We start from the raw sequence: 13,202 nt of genomic DNA on the forward strand, positions 1-13,202 counted from the left end.
GAAACTGTTATTTATTGATGTTTGTGTGTTTGTTTTTTGCTATAGTTATCGGCTTGGAACTACGAAAAAGTGCAATGCGATGAGTACGATAAATTGGCAACACGGGGGCTCAGGTGCACCGTTGCCAGACTATCGTACTCAGAGCCTCGTTTTCACCGGTTTCTGAGCCATAGCTACTGCCAAAAAACACCAATAATTAACCATTTTAACGATAACTATATATGAAGGCAGTTATTGGAGTCGAAGAGGCAATTTTGGGGTCGGAAATTGGCAAACATGGAAGGCTGAGTACGACAATCTGGCACCGTTGCTCAGTGTGTAGGAGCCGCGCCATTGCAGTAAACATCGACGGGTTCAAATGTGTGTCGTCGTGTCCTCCATATCTTGTGTCCGCGGGCGATGAGGAAGCCACAGAAGCATAATTAGAGCCTGCCTGTCTGTCCCTGTCCTTTAGCTGAGGTAAGTTATTTAAACCTGACAGATTAATGACAGTTTCCATTGTGCCCGTGACTGCCAGGGTCCATTTCTTAACAATTTCGGAGCTTATACAACCATATTTTCTTTCGGAGAGGTTGTGGGTATTTCTATGGGTAGGTTTACGTGGCTAGTGATAGTTTGATAAGGCTTCTGTTTCTGCCTCTGCTTAAAACGTAGGCTATAAAGTTTTCATCTTGCCCGTGACTGCTGGGCCCATATATATTAACAACCTCGGGGTTTACAACCATATTTGCTTTCGTAGGGGTTATGGGTATTTCTATGGGTAGTTTTATGTGGCTATTGATAGTTTGACAAGGCTAACGTTTCTGCTTCAGCTAAAAACGTATAACCAGTCTTCATCTTGCCCGTAACTACCATATATTCTCAAACGTTTATGGGCTCACACTCACATTTAATTAGGCTTTCGTAAAGGTTGTGGGTATTTCTCTGGGTAGTTTTATGTGGCTAGTGATACTTTGACAAGGCTTCTGTTTCTGTTGTGGGTATTTCTCTGGGTAGTTTTATGTGGCTAGTGATAGTTTGACAAGGCTTCTGTTTCTGTTGTGGGTATTTCTCTGGGTAGTTTTATGTGGCTAGTGATAGTTTGACAAGGCTCCTGTTTCTGTTGTGGGTATTTCTATGGGTAGTTTTATGTGGCTAGTGATAGTTTGACAAGGCTCCTGTTTCTGTTGTGGGTATTTCTCTGGGTAGTTTTATGTGGCTAGTGATACTTTGACAAGGCTTCTGTTTCTGTTGTGGGTATTTCTATGGGTAGTTTTATGTGGCTAATGATACTTTGACAAGGCTTCTGTTTCTGTTGTGGGTATTTCTCTGGGTAGTTTTATGTGGCTAGTGATACTTTGACAAGGCTTCTGTTTCTGTTGTGGGTATTTCTCTGGGTAGTTTTATGTGGCTAGTGATCCTTTGACAAGGCTTCTGTTTCTGTTGTGGTATTTCTATGGGTAGTTTTATGTGGCTAGTGATACTTTGACAAGGCTTCTGTTTCTGTTGTGGGTATTTTTATGGGTAGTTTTATGTGGCTAGTGATACTTTGACAAGGCTCCTGTTTCTGTTGTGGGTATTTCTATGGGTAGTTTTATGTGGCTAGTGATACTTTGACAAGGCTTCCGTTTTTACTTAATTAAAATGTATAGACAGTTTTCATCTTACCCGTAACTGCTAGATATTCTCGACAATTTCGGGGCTCACACACTCACATTTGCCAAGACTTTCGTAGAGGTTATGAGCATTCCCAATGGTAGTTTTATGACCCTGATGATAGTTTGACCCTTCCTCAGTACCGTGAACCTTAAAAACACTCATTAGAATCCGACTGATCTATTTGGCCTTTGGAAACAGTTGATGCAAGAGCCGAAAGCGTTTAAGAATACCGATTTAGAATTTTATCAAGGTGTGTACAAACTCCATCTGTCCAAACGATCAGTATCATAACGAGGAGTACTCTCTCTCTCTCTCTCTCTCTCTCTCTCTCTCTCTCTCTCTCTCTCTCTCTCTCATATATACCTACCTTATTTTTCCTTAATAAAACAGACGTAATTAAGATGATAATCCGCCTCCCACGCTGCGCCCTTTTTATAGTAGGCTAGCATATTAATGAAGGATGATTTTTTTTTTTTGTTTATCTCTTGGCACGTGGGAGTTGTGTGTGTGTGTGTGTGTGTGTGTGTGTGTGTGTGTGTGTGTAGTTTTCAAAAAGTTATGTAATATTCCATTCAATTCACCCTACCAGATTACTTTATGCTGTAGCCTAGCATAATAGCCTATCCCTCCGAGTACAGTCAACCGTCAACCTAATCATTGCATCTAAACTACGTACTTCGGAAAAAAAAGGATGAAATTGGAGATCAGAAATATGAACAGTAAAAAAATAGGAAGAAATAGGAAAGAGAAATCGAAAAAAATAGGGAAAATGGGAAATAGAAATGGGAAAAATAAGAATAGGAAATAGCAACAGGTAAAGTAGGAAGAAATAGGAAATAGGAAAATAGGAAGAAATTGGAAGAGTAAAATAGTAAGAAACAATTAATAATAAATGTAATGCAGGTATCTCACGCTTAATTAAAACTCTATGATCACCTGAGCTATAGACGTGTTAAAAAGAAAATCAAGATTACTCCTTTAAATTTAATATGGAGTTTAATATATTTCTTCTCACCTCCAACCAAAACCACCACCAACACCAACACCAAAACCACCAACACCAACACCACCACCACCAACACCAACACCAACACCAAAACCACTACCACCTCCACCAACAACAACAACAACCACAAGTCAGCCTTTCAACCCGAGACAAAGGTAAATAAATAACATGTCATCTTGTTTTATATATATATGTTCTTTATCTGTACTGAATTGGATCCCAGTGATTTACGAAACTACCCAACACACACACACACACACACACACACACACACACAAGGCCGCCATTATAGGGAGATCGATGTTATGTGTTATCATTTGGACCAGCCGTTCGTTATTCACGTTCCTTGCGGGTCAAAGAATGTGCAGTCGATACTTACTTGTCTTTGGGAGTGGGTCTGCTTTGTTATGAATCTCTCTCTCTCTCTCTCTCTCTCTCTCTCTCTCTCTCTCTCTCTCTCTCTCTCTCTCTCTCTCCAGTGTCCTCTTTTTCTCTATTTTCTTTGTTTTCTTTTATTTTTTTCAGTTAAATATTAAAACATCTATTATATTATTCTGTCATCTATTATTCTATTCTATTATCTATTCTGTTCTCCGGCATCCACCCTTTCATCTTTCCTTTTTTTACTAGATTTCTTTTCATTATTTTATTTTCACCTTCATTTATCTTTTAAAAATCTGCTAATTCTTCTTCTTTTTTCCTTGGTTCTCTCAGTAAAATATTAAATCAGTTATCCTCTCTATCATGTCCATTTTCATCTCCTAGCTTCTTTCCATTAGTCTCTCCCTTAACTTCAACATCATTCATTTATCGACTGTCCTTTTTCGGTTAGATCATCTTCACTTACAGTATTCTTTTAAAAATCTGCTAATGGTACTTTTTTTTCTTCTTGGTTCTCTCAGTAAAACATTAAATCAGTTATCCTCTCCATGTACGTTTTCATTTTCTAGCTTATCTTTTCAATCTGTCCTTTACTGTCAACATTATTTCTTTATTCTCGCTTTTTTTTCTTGATTTTCTCAGTAACATATTAAATCAGTTATCCTCTTTATCATGTCCATTTTCTTATAACCTCTCTTTTCATTAGTCTGTCCCTTAACCTCAACATTATTCATATATCCTCCTTGTTGCCAGAAGCCACAATGTTGTTCTAAGTATTGGATCACTTATGTTTCGGCTGCAATATGTATACACGCCCTTTCACGTGTAGTTTGTCTTTTCTGTTCTCTGTCACGGTATACTTTTATCTATTCAGTACTGCCTCAATTCCCAATGCTCCAAGTAAGGCATTGTATCACCTAGGATCCAACAGCAATATGTATACATCCTTTCACGTATAGTTTTGCTTTGTGTGTCCTCTCTGTTCCAATATTATTCTTTTATGTGTTTTCGGTTTCCCAATCCTCAGTGCTCGATGTAAGGTATTGAATCACTTTTGTTTCTACTCCAACCCTGTTTATCTATACTTTGTCTTGTCTGTCCTCTGTCTTAACCTTGTTCCTTTACCCTCGCCGCGGTGTCTTTCCTAAGTGATGACCTGTTATACTCAGCTCTATATACTGATATGGCACTCACTCTCTGCATCACGAGCCTTACTCCCATTCCTCGACCATCCTGCCCTTCACTTACTCCCTACTCCCCTTCATCACAAGCCTTACTCCCATTCCTCGACCATCCTGCCCTTCACTCACTCCCTACTCCCCTTCATCACAAGCCTTACTCCCATTCCTCGACCATCCTGCCCTTCACTCACTCCCCTTCATCACAAGCCTTACTCCCATTCCTCGACCATCCTGCCCTTCACTCACTCCCTACTCCCCTTCATCACAAGCCTTACTCCCATTCCTCGACCATCCTGCCCTTCACTCACTCCCTACTCCCCTTCATCACAAGCCTTACTCCCATTCCTCGACCATCCTGCCCTTCACTCACTCCCTACTCCCCTTCATCACAAGCCTTACTCCCATTCCTCGACCATCCTGCCCTTCACTTACTCCCTACTCCCCTTCATCTCTCCTCCATCCATTGACCCCTTCTCCCTTCTCTCCCATCTTACTTCCCTACATTACATCCCCGTCCATTGCTCTCTCCCTCCTACCTTCCATCCCTTCCCACTCCCCTCCACCGCATTCCCATCTGATTCCTCCCTTCTTTCCCTCTCCCTCCCCTTCCTTTTTATCATTCACTCATTCTCCGACCTCTCCTTTCCTCACTCCCTTCCCACTCCCCTTCACCACATCCCCTTCCCATAACCCCTTCATCTAACCTCCATCCCTTCTTTCATCTCTTCCTCCGTCCCTCCCTCCTTTCCCATAACCCCTTCATCACACTCCCATCCCTTCCTCTCTCTCTCTCTTTCCTTCCCTTCCATCCCTGTCTCTTCCTTCCTCCTTTCCCGGTTCGGACCACAAGAAAATATTGCTTTCCTTCACGATGATGCATAAACCCATAATGGCATCCGTTACCCCGCGCATCACCTGCTTAAGTGTGAAGGCGTAACCCCCAGTGGGACATTACCTCGCCCCTCGATACTCCGGCCAAGCACTGGAGAGGCATTTAGCTGCATGTGAGAAGGGGATGGATCGGCGCCACTTAGACGGCCGTTTGCTCTTTGGTCCATTAACGACGCCACTCCAGCACCGAGGAACAATGATCTCTTAAGTGGGTCGTTATGGTGGTGGCGCTTGTGGTCAGTTTTAAGGAGGCACTGCATGATGGGACGCTTTTTTTAGTACGTTTGTTTGTGTGTACGTCGTTTGCTCTTGTGTTCATTAACGAGGTCACTTCAGCACCGAGGAACATCAGGGTCTTAAGGGGGTCGTCTTGGTGTTGCTTCTTGTGGTCACTTTCAAGGAGACTATGAAGGAACACTGGGGAACGTTAAGGGTGTCGTGTTACTGTTGGTGCTCCTGGTCGTCACTTTGATGAAGGATATGTATTTGCTTTAAGTTGTTACTGTTATCGTTCTGTGTTAATACATACACACAAAGTTGATCGCTAGAACCTGGTAGTGTATTGTTCTACGTTGACATGTGTTAAGATAGAAACGAGTGTGTATTTATTTTTCATTTGAGAGAGAGAGAGAGAGAGAGAGAGAGAGAGAGAGAGAGAGAGAGAGAGAGAGAGAGAGAGAGAGAGGGACTGAATTATATATGTGATGTTTGTGGTATGGCACAGAGTTATATTTGAGAGAGAGAGAGAGAGAGAGAGAGAGAGAGAGAGAGAGAGAGAGTATTGAACTGAACTCTATGGGATATATGCGGCATGGCAAACTCACTCACAACATAAAATACAAACAAATAAAACCACATTTCATCCCACAACCCTTTCCTCGTGGTCTTCACAATCATATACTCGCGTCCATCACACATATCCACAAAACATCCTCTATATCGATCCAAATATTTCACGGGGAAGACAATAAGGACATTCCATCACACTTACCTTTCGTTATTGGTTGCAGCGAGACAAGAACAGAGAGAGGGAGGGAGGAAGGGGAGGTGGTAGAGCAAGAGAGAGGGGGGGAAGCTAAGCGGAGGGAGAGAGAGGGAAAGAGGGGGAAGAGAAAGAGAGGTGGGGGAGGAAGACAGAAGAGGAAGGGGGGAGTCTGAACGGAGAGAGAGGGAGATGGCAAGAAAGAGAGGTTGAACAAGATAGAGAAAGAGAAAGGGGGAAGCAATCAAAGAGAGAGAGGGATAGAAAGGGATAGAGATAGACGAGAGAGGGGGAAAGGAAGCTGGAAGAGAAAAGAGAGGGAAGAGAGAGAAGGGGGAAGCTAAGCGGAGAGAGAGAGAGAGAGAGAGAGAGAGAGAGAGATGGAAAGAAAGGAAGTGTATGAGCCAGAGAGGGAACAGAGAGGGATATCTGAGCGCCTATTCCTTTTGTCCTTTTCTATAGAGGGTCGTGAGGCGTGAGGGAGGCACGGAGGGAGGGTCACTCACCACTCCTGCCGATATAACGTTCGAGGCTGAATGGTTCGGCCGGCTCAGGGGGCAGGCCGATAGTGTGTTTTATGGGCTAACGGCTACAAATACCGCGCACACACTGACTGCCCTATACAACAATACTCTCTTTGTATGTGTGTGTATGGTGTTGGTGGATGGGGGTGTAGGGGAGCTAGATATCACCTTTGTGTGTTTTGATAAGAATTTGAGAGTGGTATATCTAGTAGAGGTTATGCAAGGTTGTGTTCTGTAAGTGTGTGTGTGTGTGTGTGTGTGTGTGTGTGTGTGTGTGTGTGTGTGTGTGTGTGTGTGAATGCTATCTAAGTGTTTTTAAGTGGAAGCTAAGTTGCCTGGCGCTGGTAATTCTCTCTCTCTCTAGTTCCGCTCTGATAAATATTGAACTGCACATGTGTTCCAATATTTCTGTCTTTCTGTCTCTGCCTGTCTGTCTATTTCTTCAATATCTGTGTCTTTCAAGGTGTCTGTTTGAGGTTAGTGGTCCTTTTATTTGTGGTAGTCTGTACATGTTTCTAAATATATCTCTTCTGTCTTCTGCCTGTCTTTCTTCATTATGTTTCTTTGATAGTGTCTGTCTGTCGCGTTCTGTGGTGCCGGTGATGCCTGTTGTGAGCGTTCTTGGCACTGGAATCTCAGCGTTGTTACTATTTTTTCGTGTGCCTGATATCGTCTAGTTTGGGCACGTTCCTTCATATTTTCCTCTGTCTTTCTTCCTTGCGTCTTTCATTGTGTCTGACTGGCGTTGATGGGGTGTCTGGGACTGCCGATAATGCCTGTTTTTGTGGCAGGTCTCGGCGCGTGGATCTGAGCGCCGGTATTAATGTTTTTGCGGCTTAGGTCGGGCTGTTTGTGGAGGTCATTCAGATCTACTCAGGCGGTGCGGGAGGGTGGTCTTGCTTTTGAGGACCAGTGCACGTTTTCTGTACCCTGTTTTTTGCCCCATTTTCTCTTCATAGCTTCTCCTTTTTGATGAGTGACTCGTATATTTGTAAGGCTGTTTGCGTGTGTGAGTTTGTTTGTGTGTTATATAGGTGTGTGTGTGGGAGGGTGGTCTTGTTTTTCAGGACCAGTGCCCGTTTTCTGTACCCTGTTTTTTGCCCCATTTTCTCTTCACAGTTTCTCCTCTTATGATGTGTGACTTATGTATTTGTAAGGTTGTGTTTAGTTTGTTTGTTATTTGATGTATAGTTGTGTGTATTATAAGTTATTTCTACCAGTACTGTTTCAAAGTACAAAATTGTGGTAGGAAAAAAGACGTATATTATTTTTTAAATCTCTTTTCTACTTATTTTCTTGTATTTTTTCTCGTTCTCGTTCTTGTGTTTATCTTCTTTTCTTCTTGTTCTTATTTTCTTGTTCTTGTTCTTTTCGTTCGTGTTTATCTTCGTCTCTTTGCTCTTGCTTTCCTTGTTCTTGGTCTTCTTGTTTCTCTGCTTCTTAGTCTTCTCTTTCACTCTGGGTTGCATAATACCGTAACCTTTATCTCTACCACCACTACCACCACTATCACCACCAGCACCACCGCCGCATCTAAACCCGGAAATAACACTGCCTGCATTATCACCAACACTGCCACGGACACATAAGCACACGAACTCACTTTATCTCTCTCTCTCTCTCTCCTCTCTTTCCCTCCGCCGCCGCGCAGTCACAAGTCCCTCAAAAAACGCGAAGATAACCGCGCTATCTCGGAGTGTCATAGATCGGTGCACTTTTCCATTACTCTCAGGTCCTGCGCTATCTGAATGACCCGGGAGAGATGACCACCTGCTCGGCTTTAGAGGAAGGGACATAAGTGGAGAGGTTAACGTGTGTGGCTGACAGAACAGAAAGCGACGTCCCTGTTTTTTCTGGTTGTGTTTCCGTGGTGGGGGGTGCGCTAATCTGTACGCAGGGGGCCAGTTTGTACGCGGCAGACAGCATAACAAGACCTTTCCGTGGTTGGGGGTGCGCTAATCTGTACGCAGGGGACCAGTTTGTACGCAGCAGGCAGCACCACTGACATTCTTAAACGTTTCGCCGCCCATGCACACACATTTAACAAGGCTTTCGTGGAGATGTGAGCCTTTTCATGGGTAGTTTTCTGACCCTGGTGGTAGTTTGTCCCTCCTGCTGTACCGTGAGCCTAAAACAACACTCACATTTAACAAGGTTTTCGTGGAGATTGTGAGCCTTTTCATGGGTAGTTTTCTGACCCTGGTGGTAGTTAATTGGCCCACCTTCTTTACCGTGCCTAAAACAACACTCACGAGAACCCGGTTGATATAATTTTTTGGCCTTTGAGAACAGTTGATGTGAGGGGTGGAGGCATCTAACAAACCCGTATTTTTAAACTTTTAGGTACGTCAGATTGCGTGTTTGAAAAGCCTCTCGTAGTAGAAGTTGCTGGGAGGGATTTTCATGAGCTGTTTTGTGGTCTTAGAGATAGTTTTACCCTCTCTCTTTTGGAAACTCTTTACTTTTGTGGGAGCGGCAAGTAGCGGGCTTTTTTTGTACTCTTTTTGTTGCTCTTGTATCCTTTGATGTTAAAAAAATAAAAACTGCACCATGAACGGGAAAATCACTCACTCATGAAAGCCCGGCTAATCTCCTCTGTGGCTTTGGGAAATCGTCGTAGTTGGAGCCTGGTACGTTTACAAATATGAATCTAAGGCTCGCTGAAGTTATTATTATTTTTTTTTTTACAGCAGAGGAGTCAGTTCAAGGGCATAAAATAAGGTAACATGTGAAAAAAAAGCCCGCTACTCACTGCTCCTATAAAGAGTTAGAGGAGTGGCCGAAAGATAGGTCAATTTCGGGAGGAGAGGTGTCCTGATGTGTAGTTTTTGAGAGCTGGAGTCAAGGCAGGTTTGTTAAAGGTGTGTGAGTGTTGCATAATGTAAATACGTATTCATAAGTTTGTTCATAGATTTTTCCGGGAAAGTTTTTGGAGAGGATTGCTGTTATTTGAGTGTTGTTATTGTACCAGATGTGTTTTATTATTACTGGTACTGATTATTGACTATTCCGGAGAGAGAGAGAGAGAGAGAGAGAGAGAGAGAGAGAGAGACATAACAAACCTGACCCTCGTAACATAATATTTTGTTTTCTCTATAGTGTTTGTTCGTCAATTTGTTCGTTTCATAAAAAAAAGGAAAACTGAACCGAAATATGAACATGAACCCTTGTTAAAATATACACTGGCTGAATATTTTGAAGGCCAACAGTTGAATTTTTTTATTTTTTTATTTGACCTAGAACATTTTTACCTCATCTCAGCTTATATATATATATATATATATATATATATATATATATATATATATATATATATATATATATATATATATATATATATATATATATATATATATATATATATATCACCTCAGTTTCTGTTACTCATCTCAGCTTGCAATAACTCATCTCAGCTTCCATATGACATCTTAATTTATATATATCACCTCCGTTTCTTTACCTCATCTCAGCTTGCAGTAACTCATCTCAGCTTCCATACAACATCTTAATTTATATATATCTCCTCCGTTTCTTTACCTCATCTCAGCTTGCAATAACTCATCTCAACTTCCTTATCACATCTTAATTTATATATTTCACCATCTAACCTGCATTTCTTCATATTTATTTTTTCCTATCTCAGCTTATATTCATCACCTCAGTTTCTCTACCTCATCTCAGCTTGCAATAACTCGTCTCAACTTCCATATCACATCTCAATTTCTATATTCATCCATCTAACCTGCATTTCTATTTCTTTATTTTTCATCACTATCATTTATAAGCACCAAAGAAGGCAGCTGAAGGGCATGACAGAAAAATAAAAAAAAAATACACGAAGTTTTTCCCGCAAGATATTCACAGTTTTTACAATTCATCCAAATATTTCCGAGTATTCATTTATGGAACAAAAAGTGCGTACGAACTAGACCCTTGCGTACTGATTAGCGTAGGGTAAGATTCTTGTTATGCTGCCTGCCGCGTACAAACTGGCCCCCTGCGTACAGATTAGCGTAGGGTAAGGGTCTTGTTATGCTGTCTGCCGCGTACAAACTGGCCCCCTGCGTACAGATTAGCGCACCCCCCACATCACGGAAAGGTCTTATTATGCTGTCTGCCGCGTACAAACCGGCCCCCTGCGTACAGATTAGCGCACCCCCTCACCACGGAAAGGTCTTGTTATGCTGTCTGTCGCGTACAAACCGGCCCCCTGCGTACAGATTAGCGCACCCCCCACACCACGGAAAGGTCTTGTTATGCTGCCTGCCGCGTACAAACCGGCCCCCTGCGTACAGATTAGCGCACCCCCTCACCACGGAAAGGTCTTGTTATGCTGTCTGTCGCGTACAAACTGGCCCTCTGCGTACTGAATAGCAAACTCACCCCCCACGGAAATTTTTGTTATGGTGCCTACCGCGTACAAACTGGCCCTCTGCGTACTGATTAGCAAACTCACCCCCCACGGAAAGATCGTTTAATAATGATGTATATATGCCTCGAAAGGGTAAGGGTTATGTTATGCTGCCTCCGCGTACAAACTGGCCCCCTGCGTACTAAATAGCAAACTCACTCCCAACAGAAAGGTCGTTTAATAATGCTGTATATATATATGCCTCGGAAGGGTAAAGGTTATGTTATACTGCCTCCCGCGTACAAACTGGCCCCCTTGCGTACTAAATAGCAAACTCACAACCCACGGAAAAGTCCTTAATAATGTTGTATATATGCCTCATTTTACACGCCTATGATTCACACCGCAGGATGGATTTTTGATTCTCCGCCGCCCGCCTCGCCCTAATCAATATTCCATCAGCATATAGATGAAGGGAAAAATGGCCTATACGTCAACGCGCCATATATATTTTTTTTTTCAGGCGTGGGCGCGAAAGGGGGGAAAAATAGTGAAATGTTGGGAAGTTGTTTTCCTTCTCATTTATTTATTTTTTCTTTTGATTCATTTTTTTTTTGTCCAGTTATTTTTCTGATCGATTTTTTTATTATTTTTTTTCATTCGTATTTTTCTCATTCACTTTTTTCCTCATCCATTTTTTGTTTTGTTTTCCTCATCACGAGAATGAATGAATGAAGGAAGGAAGGAAGGAAGGAGGTTAAAGAGAAGTTGTGGGGAGTAAATCCAGTTACGAGAAAAAACAAAATAATGAATGAAGGAAAAAATAAAGGAGGGAAGGAAGAGAAGAAAAGAGGAGGAGACAGCAGAAAATCCCGTCACACAAATGAATGAAGAAATGAAATAAAAGAAGGAAAGAATGAAGGAGATAAGACAAGAGAGAAAGAGGAGTAGGGGTAGTAGTAGTAGTAGTAGTAGTAGTAGTAGTAGTAGTAGTAGTAGTAGTAGTAGTAGTAGTAGTAGTAATAGTAGTAGTAGTAGTAGTAGTAGTAGTAATAGTAGTAGTAGTAGTAGTAGTAGTAATAGTAATAGTAGTAGTAGTAGTAGTAGTATCTCCTCGTTGAAATTTCCACGTGGTTTCTTCGCTGAGACCTGAGACACTAGGGCTTCCAGGTTTCCCACGGTCCCGCTATTAACAGTTGCAGTAGATGTGTTTTGTCTTAATATATTGGACAGTTTGAATAATGTTTCGCTCTTCCTGTCATGACTTTCCTATACGAGGCAGCTCAAAGTCCATATAAGTCATCCTGTTTAGCGCTTCTCCCATTCAGGGTAAGAGATCGTCGAGGTTGGTGTGAATCATCTTCGTTATTTACACCCTCCTTTAAGCTGTCAGCAGGAGCCCCACGCACCGACAATTACCAGGGAGGCATAAATCGTGCGGCCCTGTGTATATGTACCTGTTTGGGGTGTGATGTTTCTGTGTGCTTGTGTGTGTGTGTGTTGATGAAGTGTGTGTGTTTGTGTGGGTGGGAGGGAGGGGTATTTGTGCGTTTGTGTGTTTGTTTGTGTGCCTTTGAATGTACCTGGTTCGTTGTGAGTGCTCGGAGTATGATGTTTCTGTGTGCCTGTGTGTGTGTTCATAGTGTGTGTGTTTGTGTGTGTGTATGTTCAAGGGGGGTAGGTGGGGGGGTGTCATGTGTGTGTGTGTGTGTGTGTGTGTATGTTCAAGGGGGGTAGGTGGGGGGTGTCATGTGTGTGTGTGTGTATATGAATGTGCACGCTATATATAATTTCACATACATCGGAAATCATAACCAAAGTGCATTCTGGATTTCTGCTACTCAGGCCCATATTCTTAAACATTTCAGGGCTAACACACCCACATTTGACAAGGCTCTCGTAGATGTTATGAGCAATTCCACCGGTAGTTTTATGACTCTGGTGGTAGTTTCACAAAGAATTTGTACCATGAACGTGAAGATACACTCATAAAAACCCGATTAATCTCCTTTGCAGCCTTTGGAAATATACTTCTTGTGAGAGCCCAAAGTGTCTGAGAAAACGGCTCTCATTCCCACGACCTATTTTCGCTTTCATTCAGCTAGATAACATTTTTTCTCATATTCCTACAATAACCCGAAATTGCTCTTATGTCACAAACTTGCTATGAGTTCCTGCAAAGTTAGTGTCAAACTTTATTCTCTATACTTGTGAGAGTTTAAATTACGTTTAATAAGATTTTGCATTA

The 13,202-nt window shown here is 42.1% G+C and overlaps 1 protein-coding gene across 2 annotated transcripts in view; it reads left to right on the plus strand.

The window, feature by feature from the left end:
* Positions 1 to 325: 325 nt before the first annotated feature.
* LOC126996929 (uncharacterized) overlaps positions 326 to 13,202 on the plus strand; it is a 145,363-nt gene continuing 132,486 nt past the window's right edge. For both annotated transcript variants that reach the window (XM_050857874.1, XM_050857873.1), the window contains exon 1: positions 326 to 459. The gene's annotated coding sequence lies outside the window, so the exon portion shown is untranslated. The remainder of the gene's footprint in view (positions 460 to 13,202) is intronic.

The sequence above is a fragment of the Eriocheir sinensis genome, chromosome 11 (genome assembly GCF_024679095.1).
Source record: "Eriocheir sinensis breed Jianghai 21 chromosome 11, ASM2467909v1, whole genome shotgun sequence".
Lineage (NCBI taxonomy): Eukaryota > Metazoa > Arthropoda > Malacostraca > Decapoda > Varunidae > Eriocheir > Eriocheir sinensis.